At 39.5% G+C, this 11,308-nt stretch overlaps 1 pseudogene; it reads right to left on the reverse strand.

The window, feature by feature from the left end:
- Positions 1–5,037, reverse strand: part of LOC149198007 (uncharacterized) — a 62,158-nt pseudogene extending 57,121 nt beyond the window's left edge.
- Between the last annotated feature and the right edge of the window lie 6,271 nt (positions 5,038–11,308).

Below are 11,308 nucleotides of genomic sequence, written 5' to 3' on the forward strand. Positions count from 1 at the left end.
CACAGGTGATCCCATCTATTGGGACACTCATCGAGGAAACTACAAAGGCACAAGTCTGACTAGAGTTTGACTCGTACTTTGACGAGTTGATGCGCATAGCCACCAACGCAGACTTAGCGATTAGTGTAGACACTATGCATCAGTATGTCGCTTGTTTGGCCGCACTCAAGACAATGTTGTACATGTTATCAGATCAGTTGTAAAGAGGAGCCAGAGAAGTGTGCCTGGATGCAATGGAGGCAAGTGTTTGTTTCCATAAATATGTCACCACAGAGTACATGGACACCATCATGGACTACCGAGCTTGGCATCAGTTCGCCACCGTCGACCATCATGAGGATGTTGAAGAGTTGGTCTTCCCACAGTTTTCCAAGTCATAGTGATGTCTTGCATGGCTTGCTCAAGCCTATTTTGTCTCACATGGGTACATGTGCAAATTGTATGTAACATCTTGTCAAGAGGAAGTCCAAGTGTTGATAGTTGAATGTAACAGTCATAGAGTAGTTGAAGAGTCATGAGGGTAGATAAACAGTCACAAAGGGGAATGTCAAGCGTCACCCCACCCTTTGCTATATATAGTCCCTCATAACTCATTCTATAGGTTTTTGGTCATCCAATCTTCCGATAGGAGTATCTTAGAGAAATCTTTGAGAGTATTGTAATGAGCCTTGGCTTCCCCATAGTGCAGAGCTAGTACATCTCTTTGGAGGAGTAGGTGGCAATGACTGTAACATTCTGCTATTGGGACTAGTGGTTGGTCATGGTTGTACTATATGATTGGAACTTTCACTTCTTAATATAACAAAGCCAGCACGTTTCATGCATATTTTGTTATTGTATCTCACCTAACTTGTTTACTCGAATGATATATGTATTTGTTTGCTTACACATGCATGTATGAAATTTTTTGTATATGTATGAATCTTACTGAAATGTGTTGTTGGTTTAACATGCACTTTGGATTGTTAGCTAACTTTCTTTCTAGTTTGTGATGCGTCTTTTCTCGTGTGTTCCCTTCCAAGATGAGTTCTTTCACAGGTTTCCAAGGGGCGCACCCACCCCACTCTTCATGTGTTAGAACCATTCATGCACCTTCCTTGGCATGCTAAAAATGTCACACCCTTGCCACCAACAAGGACATCTTACTTGCCTCTACACACAACCGCGGTCAAGGTGATATCATATGACCCACTGTTGGGACTCCCACACCAAACAATTTGAGGTCTAGTGAGGACTTATTAATGGGGAGATCTATTGACATGTTTGCAGGTCCAACACTGTCAACATCACCTTCCCTACATTCCCCACAACCTTCATACAACTGTCCATCACTTTAACCCATCATTCGTACCCTCCAAACCCTCTCGTCCAACTTCTTGTAGCATTTCAAGACTTGTTGTAGCAGTACAAAAATCCTGTAGCAACATCCTATAACACATCTTTAACAACATGTTTTGACCCTATTTTGACCTGCAATGATAGCATAGATTGATTTAGGAGTAGGCTGACCCATCAGGTTGGACTCCACGACCAGAAGTACTACCTAAAACATTCCCTTCATTCATTTTCCTTTCCTTCAAGATCAAATAGCATTAGTTCTTTCATTCTGAATTCGGCAATTAGAACTTTACTTAATCTACAAGTGTGAATTAATTAAACAACACATGCATTCTTGAGTTGTGAAGTGGTAGGATAGTCTTCTATTTTCAAGCAACCCTGATAGCTAGATGATTGGTGAAAAATTAGAGTAATTTCCTTTCTACAAATTATCATAAGTCTTATGTGCTTTCATATCATTTACAAGTTTGAGTGAAAAGCTTTTACTTTGTCTGCACTAGGACTAACCTTCACATTATGCTTTCAGTAGTTAATCTCCTTTCAGTTCAATAGAGGAATGGTCTTAGAACCCTAATGATCAAGTGACCTAGTTGAGGGTGGCATGAGTAGAATGCATCTAGTGTGTATATAGCATTGTCACCTCAGTTTTTTTAGGAAACCTATTGATAAGTAAAGTTGAAGAGCCTCTTGAATTTGTAGCACTCTTGGTGCAATACCAAGGCTCACTAAATGGTACCACTACGACCAACTCGTCGTCCTAAATATTATGGGCTAAGTCTCTTGCAAGTGTCCTGAGATGGCCTCAGACTTTTTTTTTTTACTCTGAAAGGAGTTTTACTCCCACCAGATTAATATTGCAGTGGCCGAATTCCAGAAATCTTGACACTACCAATTATCCTACAAAAATTGGGCCGAAACTGTAGCAATATAAACCTAAGGGTCTTGGTACTGCAGAATGTGTTGTGACTATTTGAACTGGACTATGGTGACCAAACCCTCACTGCACAAAGAGTTTGATCTGTGCTGTGAAAAATCCAAATGCTGAATTTGATTTTGTACGACAACGACATAACCCCAACTGTTGGATATGATCTGGACAACGACAATCGAACCCCAACAACTAGATTTGATCTGGAAGAAAAGGTAGGGGGCAATCTTCAGATAGTGGAGGGAACTATGGTCATAAAGGAGAATCAGGCACTACAAATTGCAATATATGCAAGAGTCCAAAAATAGTACTCGACCCAATCTTTCAAGATGCTAACTAAGGAGGATCAACCATACCCTTAGCCGTACTACCCGACTACCCTATTGTACATGTGGGTAATCTCCTTGAGTGTTATTCTCAATGTATTGTAGCAGAAAGACGACTGATAGCTTATCTAAGGTTAGGTTTTAGGTTGTCCTAGGGGGCTTTTGATATACCCAAGGGTACGTGCAAGTGTAGCCCATGTGCGGTTTTGTCTAATTCGCTACTACTCGAAGGGGTACCCACAGGGATTACAAGGAAGTCCAACAAGTGTGACCACCTCTTGTAGTTCCTGCGTCAATGGCTCCCCAAATATGCAGGTTTATGTGCTCAACGAGAGATCCCGTGGCCTAAAGACGTCATAACACTTCTCCAGCCTAAAACAATTATGCAAAAATTGGAGGTACCACTGGCCCTAGAAAGTGCTCCAATACCACTTGTTATGCTCTTGACCTGTAAGAAATCCAAAATACTAGAAATACGAAATAATATAACTCAAAACACAAAATTATCGCATGACATGAGACAAATTGCAAGATATTTTATTATTAAGAAGCATAATACAATGTTCACTTGCCTCTTCAAAGGGGCAACCTCCAACATAGTAGAGCTCAATTACAATAAGACTCAATAATATTTCTCCTACTAACTAAGACTATTTATAACTTAATGACATCCAAAACCCTAACTACTAGTGGTCCCTTGCATAACACAAGTTAACCACTTTATTTATTAACGATGGCCCGTTTACAACTAATTATGGTCCCTTTTCTATAATGCGGGTTAATGATGCAGGAGCATCTAGCTAACAGGGCAAAGACAAAAGTGAGGGAATATGGTTTCTGAAGAGGATAGAGAGATTAATTCATTGAGTGGAAAACATGCTTGTTTTTTTTCTTTTCTTTTATCAAGTTACTTATAATTTACTGTAATAAGTTGTAATTAGGAGTAGTAATAATTAGATTAGAGTCATTGTTTTCAAACAGTTCAGTTACTGTTGTAAAAAGCATGAAAAGAAAATGTACTAGACAACCAGACAAAGTTCCATATGGGAAATAACTAATGTAACTAATTGAACAAACTGAAAAAACTAACAGCAGTTAGAACGGTTTGTAAACAGTGCTATTAAATAGTGGAAAAAAGCACAATACGGGGGTTCGGACTGAGAGAAAAATATAGAAAGAAAAAAATACAATTTTCTGTGCACATAGATCCTTACAGCGCCCTATTCATTTCTGAAATATTTTTTGTATTGAATTACTGTGTGAATATTATCAATGCATGGTCACAGAACTTAAATCGAAAAAGGGAGATATTTGAATGCAGAGGTCGTTCAATTCAGAGAAGGAGTAACGACGCCCATCTACAGGCGACTCCAACAGAATAACCAAACACACAACAAGAAATCGTCTATACAAATTCCTATATACGAAATCAGAGTTTGCCATTACAATGAAGAGAAAAACCACAGTAAATCCAGGTATGCGAACTTAAAAGCATAACCAAAATTCAATTCTAGATAGTTCATGTACAGTCATCAAAAAGTTATTGTCCATTTACATTTTGTGCAAAAACTTAAGAACAAACCAGTTCACGGACTTGGGAACCGTAACCATTACCAACATAAACCAAAACCCCATAAATCCCCAAACCCACTCCTACGACTCGACATAGACATTACTTGACAACAGAACTAAGCACAGACAATGGCTCGAGGCCAACAACCATACCAAACCACACACCGAAAGACTTAGGGCAAGCAAACCACAAGTAAACAGAACGATGTACCTGGAATTCCTTTGGAATAGTTGAGTGTCCAAGCACCGAAACCCTCGGTCGCTCCACCAGCAAGGGAAACCAACAACCGAGAGTCAAATTAAAGTGGAAACAAAATACAGAGGATTAAAACAATTTTATGAGCAAATACTACACAGGGGTTCCGCTTACCTAACAGACAAGCCGTGACCACCGTAACCTCGGATTGTCTTCCTGCTCACAAGGAGCCGAAGATGATTAGAACCAGAAAGAAGAACAAGTACAAAGATATAGCATAGAAGGAAAGCTTACCAGTCAAGTTGGCGGAGGAATCGATGGAGAACGCCACCATTAGTTTGCCGAGATTGTGCATGAGCCGAATCAGTGCTGGAGAATGAGACTGAGAACCACATACTCATCAACCAACACACAGAGGTGACAATAGTGAAAACCCAGGTGACAAATCGAGAAAAGGACGCACAGAGGCAGAGACCCATAAAGCCGACAACAGAAAACATAGGAACAGTCTAGACACAAGCAGAGAAACAAACCTTACCAGGGTTCAACAGTTCAACAGACGAACGAGACACTTCCAAAACAAATTCTGAACCAATGGAGTCGTGAAGACTGCTGAGAGCATGCAGCTCAAAGAACTCGGAGCAACAAAACCCCGGACCAGCTAAAAGAACCCACATTGAAACTTGCAGACTACCAGCTCGTAGCTCAGAGAACCAGGTGGACGAGTTTCGAACAAATACGAAAGCATCACAGAAAAAAATCACAGTGAAATCGCAAGGGTCGCCGAGAGCTCGCAGACTGAAGGACCGGAGGAAACACAAAACCAAATGAATGCAAGGGTGGCGAAAACCCTATACCAAGGCGGGGTTTTAGGATTCCAAGAAGGGACAGGTGTCCGCTCAACACATAACCAACGTACCATTACCGTAGAACCTCTTAATTAAACATAGATTGAAAATCAAGTTGCGTATATCCGAAATCCGGTGATTATAAACATCAATTGACAGTACAACATCAAGTGGGGAGTAACGATGGTGGTACCATGTGGGCTGGCCCCATCAAGTGGTATCAGAGTAGGTAATTGAAAAAAATGGAAGTTCAAAGACGGGCACGTGGAAGAGGTGTGCGCAGAGTAGCAGACGAGGGCTTGAGAGAAGAGTTGAGAGTCCTTACTGCTCGCTTAGAAGCAGTGGAGACAGGAAGGAGAAGAGACCCAGAACTTGGGGATGATAGTGAGGAAGAAATAGCAACTGCTACGGAAGGATCAGAGGAAGAAGCCCGGAGATAAAACTATAAGATCCGTACTGTTATCCAGCAGCAAACCCAAACCTGAGATCCCTAACTACAATGGCAGTCTATCCGCAGATGTTCTGCTGGATTGGGTAAGTGAGTTAGATAAGTATTTTGAAAACAAAGAGATCAGTGAGGACAAAAGAGTTAGATTTGTTGCAACCAAGTTAAAATACACGCTGCTTTATGGTGGGATAGTGTCCCCAGACAGGAAGAGGATGAACAAGCTACCGATAAAGAAGTGGCCAAGAATGGTGGCAAAACTGAAGGGCAGATTTTTTCCTAAAGACTATCAGGTCGAACTTTATCGACGAGTGCAGAATCTAAGGCAAAAAGGTATGACTGTAAAGGAATACACAGAGGAGTTTTATCGTGTAAATTTGCAGGCTGGTTATACTGATGATACCCCAGAGAAGACAGCGAGATATGTGAATGGCTTGAGGATGGAAATACTGGATGAGATCAGTATTCTCTCTCCACGAAATATAGAAGAAGCCTTTCAGAGTGTTGTAAAGGCTGAAGAAAAAATTAACAGGAAACAGAACAATAGGAGAGGACGAGGAAATGGCAGAGAACGAGGATAGTCCTACGGCAGAGGGAGAACTGCTACTAACAGCGAGGAAGGCAGCAACTCCAGAGCTTCAGGGACAACAGAGAAGGGAGATAGCACTAGAGGAGGTCGGCCATATCAGCGGGGAAGAGGAAATGGTCGCGGAAGAGGGACTAATGTCCAGTGCTACAGGTGCCATAAGTGGGGGCACAGATCCTTCGAATGCCCGGAAGCCGAGCATGCTGGCCAGAGGGGAGCATTTGTTGCACAGCCTGAGGAAGCTGAAGCATAGCCCCGGGAAGTAGAAAATGTGGCAGAAACAGGAGAGGCATTAGTTTTAAACAAAGTGTTGTTGAAGCCAGCAAAGGAGATGGCTGAGCAGACCCAGTGGAAGGCACTGTTCCGAACAGTTTGCAAATCACATGGGAAGTGTTGTAAATTAATCATAGACAGCGGGAGTACAGATAACTTAGTTGCCACTGAGATGGTGGAAAAGCTGGGATTAAAGCGGCTTAAGCATCCCACACCTTACAAGGTGTCGTGGCTACAGAAAGGCCACCAATTATTAGTTGATGAACAATGTGAGGTTGAATTTCACATTGGCAAATACCAAGACAAAGTTGTCTGCGATATTATGCCAATGGACGTATGCCATATACTGCTAGGGAGACCGTGGCAGTATGACCGGAAGGTGACACATGATGGGAAGATGAATTATTACAAATTTGTGAAAGATGGAGTCAAAAATACGCTTGTACCCATCAAGGAGGAGGATGCAGCAGAATCAAGTGGAACAAAAGCATTGTTAATAGGAGGAAAACAGTTTGTTAAGCAGATTGAAGAAAACGAGGTGAATTATGCGATTGTAAGGAGGACAAAGGCAGTGTCACTGAACACAGAAAAGTCAGAATTGCCTACAGAGATTCAGGAGCTATTGGAAGAATTTAAGGACATTGTGGTCGACGATTTACCAGATAAGTTTCCTCCCAGGAGGAGCATTAGCCATCATATCGATTTCATACCTGGAGCAAGTCTACCGAACAAGGCAGCATATAGAATGAGCCTGAAAGATAATGAAGAGGTTCGTAAACAGGTGCAAGAGTTGCTGGATAAGGGACTGATCAGAGAAAGTTTGAGCCCTTGTGCGGTACCAACAGTACTCGCACCTAAGAAGGGAGGAGAATGGCGAATGTGTACAGATTCATGAGCTATCAATAAAATCACTATTCGGTACAGATTTCCCATACCTAGAATGGATGACATTATGGATTGTCTCAGCAGAGCAGCCTACTTTACGAAGATTGATCTGAAGAGTGGATATCATCAGATCAGTATCAGAGAGGGAGATGAATGGAAAACAGCCTTCAAAACCAATGAAGGGTTGTACGAGTGGCTAGTCATGCCATTTGGTTTGAGCAACGCTCCTAGTACTTTTATGAGGTTGATGAATGAAATGTTAAAAGAATTTATTGGCAAGTTTGTGATAGTTTATCTTGACAATATTTTAATTTTCAGCAAAACGAAGGGAGAACACCTTCAGCATGTTCGAAGAGTGCTAGAGAAGTTACAGCAGAACAAACTGCTAATAAACTTAAAAAAATGTACTTTCCTGCAGAAGGAACTGGTTTATTTGGGTTTTGTAGTCGCAGAAAATGAATTGAAGATGGATCCAGAAACGATTGCAACAATCATCAACTGGCCATCACCCAAGAGCTTGTTTGAGGTACGTATCTTTCACGGATTGGCAAGTTTTTATCGAAAGTTTATTAGAAATTTCAGTGAAATCTGTGCACCAATCCTAGCATAGAAAATTTTAGGGGCGAATGTTCGCCCTTTGGCAAAATTAAGGGGTTTTAAATTTTTAGTGGGCGAATATTTTGTATCATAGTACATTTTTACAAATCACCTCAAATAGCCCACCTTATTTTAAGGGAGACGGTAAAAAAGGTAAATTTAGCCCTTGAAATTAGGAGTTACAACCTTCCATTCGCCCATTTTCAAGAATAGGTTTTATTTAAGTGAATCCATTCGCCCATTTTCAAGATAGGTTTTATTTAAGTGAATCCTATGGGCCAAAGATCCAAATACCATATTTATAAAAGAGGTATGTTAAATTAATAAAAATATAAATAAATGAGAGGTATGGTAAATAAATAAAACATTCTTTATATTTACTCCATAAGTCACCTTATATACATGCAAAGGTGTAAACAAATAAAAATATAAGTAAAGTGGAGGTATGGTAAATAAATAAAACGTATTTTTATACTTACTCAAAAGGTATGGTAAATAAATAAAAATATAAATAAACTAGACGCATGGTAAATAAATAAAACCTCTTTTTATATTTAGTCCATAACCCTCATTCTATTTATGAAGGCTCAAGAAAGAGGTTTTATTTAAGTGAATCCTATGGGCCAAATACCATATTTGTAAAATAGGTATGGTAAATTAATAAAAATATAAATAAATGAGAGGTATGGTAAACAAATAAAACATTTTTTTATATTTACTCCATAAGTCACCTTATATTTACGAACACTCAAAAAATGCATTATATTTAGGTGAAAACTATGGGAAAAATACTATGGGACAAATACCATGGACTAGATTGTTATTAATACCATGAAAAAAACATTATTAACCCTAATATTAGTATTAATAAAAATAAAAATGGCACATGGTATTGACCCATGGTATTCACCAAAATGGCACATGGTATTGACCCATGGTATTCACCTGGAATGTAGCCTATTTAAATGGGGGAATTAAACCAGCATAGATCCATCTTTACTCTGGATCTACTAACCCCCTAGAGGTATCAAATATCGTGATATGAAAACTATCATAGAGTGAAAAAATATTTGATCTGATCAAGAGTAAAAATGGATGTTGTAATGTAATGTATGTTAAACATTTTAGCTTGGTTAAAATAAAAAATAAAATAAAAATCAACTATTAATTTTATTAATTTTTATAAATTACTAATAGTAATTTCTAAGCTCCAGGTTTATGATAACCCATGATATTGACCCATGGTAATACCATGGTATTCATGTGAGCATAGACTATTTAAAGGGGAAATTCTATCATCTTGGATCCATCTTAATGCTGGGTCTACCAAGTGCTCAGAGGGATAAATAGATTTCATCCCCCTAAGAGTGGTAGATGTGGAGTTAAGATGGATATAGATTGGTTTTTATGATAATGAAGATATTAAATAGACTCAGGAAATTATCTTGTAAAAACATCTTAAGGTGAATGGTTAAAGCATATACATTGGACAAATATATTTGTATACTTCTGTTTTACTGAAACAAATCCAGGACTAAAAGGAATGGATTGATTGCACTAGTCATCCTTCTAGAACTTTCCAATATATGTTGGAGTAAACAGATTGTAATTTGGGTAATTTTTCTAATTGCAAACAGGAAAATACTTGTGTATTGGCAGGGTGGTTACGAAGTCCCTAGAAGTGATGAATTTGAACTTTTCTTGGTTTTATATATAGTATTAGGTTTTTTCTCATGCTTTCTGTGAATGGCACGGGTGAATTTTATCCTACACCCACTAGGTTATCAATATGTAATTTCGGTAATTTTCATTTCAAAAGATATTTTAAAGAAATGCAATGATTTCATTTGTGTATTCAATAAACACAAGATTTTATAATTGAGTAAAATATTCGCCATGCCTGGTGAGAGATTCGCCAAAAAATTATATATACATATCATATTATTGATAAAATCGCCTTCCATTTTTCCTATATACCATGGAGATTCGCCCATTTATTATACATGTAAATTTAAGGGGGGTTCTTAAAATTTTCCCTGAATGCTAGACACCATCAAGAAGGCCAGTCAACCTTTTTGTTGGACCAGTGCAGCAGAGGACAGTTTTCAGCTTTTGAAGCGGAAGATTACAGAGAGACCAATCTTGAGACTACCCGACTTCAACAAACTTTTTCAGGTTCGATGTGACGCAAGTGGGACAGCTATTGGCGCTGTGCTCAGTCAGGAAGACAGACCGGTGGCATTCTTTAGTGAGAAATTAAATGAGAGCCGGCAGAAATACTCCTCGTATGACAAAGAATTTTATGCCGTGGTCCAAGCTTTAAAGCATTGGAGACACTACCTGCTGGGCAACGAGTTTGTATTATTTTCCGATAATTCAGCATTACAATATGTAATGCAGCAGCACAAATTAAACCATAAGCACGCCAAATGGGTAGAATACTTGCAGAGTTTCACCTTCATGCTAAAGCACATTAGTGGGCAAGCCAATAAAGTGGCAGATGCCTTGAGCAGAAGAGCTTTGCTCTTACAGGAAAGCAGAATACAGGTGATGGGATTCGAACATCTAAAGGATTTGTACCAGACCGACACAGATTTCAAAGAAGCTTTTGAAGCCTGCCAAAATCCCGTGTTGAGGAATGCAAGTCCATGGTTAGACTACAATTTGCAGGAAGGATTATTTTTCAGAGGTGGATAATTATGTACCCCGGACTGTTCGATGAGGGAAAATATTGTACTGGAGAAGCATAGTGGTGGACTAGCAGGACATTTTGGCATCAACAAAACTTTGGAGCAACTCGAACATTTTTATTATTGGCCCAAAATGAGCAGGGATGTACAAATATATGTGAACAGGTGTAAAGTCTGCCAACTGGCGAAAGGACACAGTCAGAATACTGGACTTTACATGCCACTACTTGTTCCAAGTAGGCCATGGGACTCAGTCAGCATTGACTTTGTCTTAGGACTGCCTAGAACGCAGCGGGGATATGATTCAGTGAGGGTGGTGGTAGATAGATTTTCAAAAATGGCTCATTTTATTCCTTGCCGGAAAACTAGTGATGCCACATACGTAGCTCACCTGTTTTTCACGGAGGTTGTTAGATTACATGGCCTACCCAGATCTATCATTTCAGACAGGGATGTAAAATTCACAGGACACTTTTGGCGCACCCTGTGGAAAAAGTTGGGCATGCAATTGAATTTTAGCTCTACGTATCATCCACATATTGATGGACAAGTGGAAGTGGTGAACAGGAGCTTGGGGAATCTATTACGGAGTTTGACTGGAGAAAATTCACGGTTATGGGATCG

The sequence above is a fragment of the Pinus tabuliformis genome, chromosome 2_2 (assembly GCF_031772625.1).
Source record: "Pinus tabuliformis cultivar Carrire ecotype Pingquan chromosome 2_2, CPIR1, whole genome shotgun sequence".
Classification (NCBI taxonomy): domain Eukaryota; kingdom Viridiplantae; phylum Streptophyta; class Pinopsida; order Pinales; family Pinaceae; genus Pinus; species Pinus tabuliformis.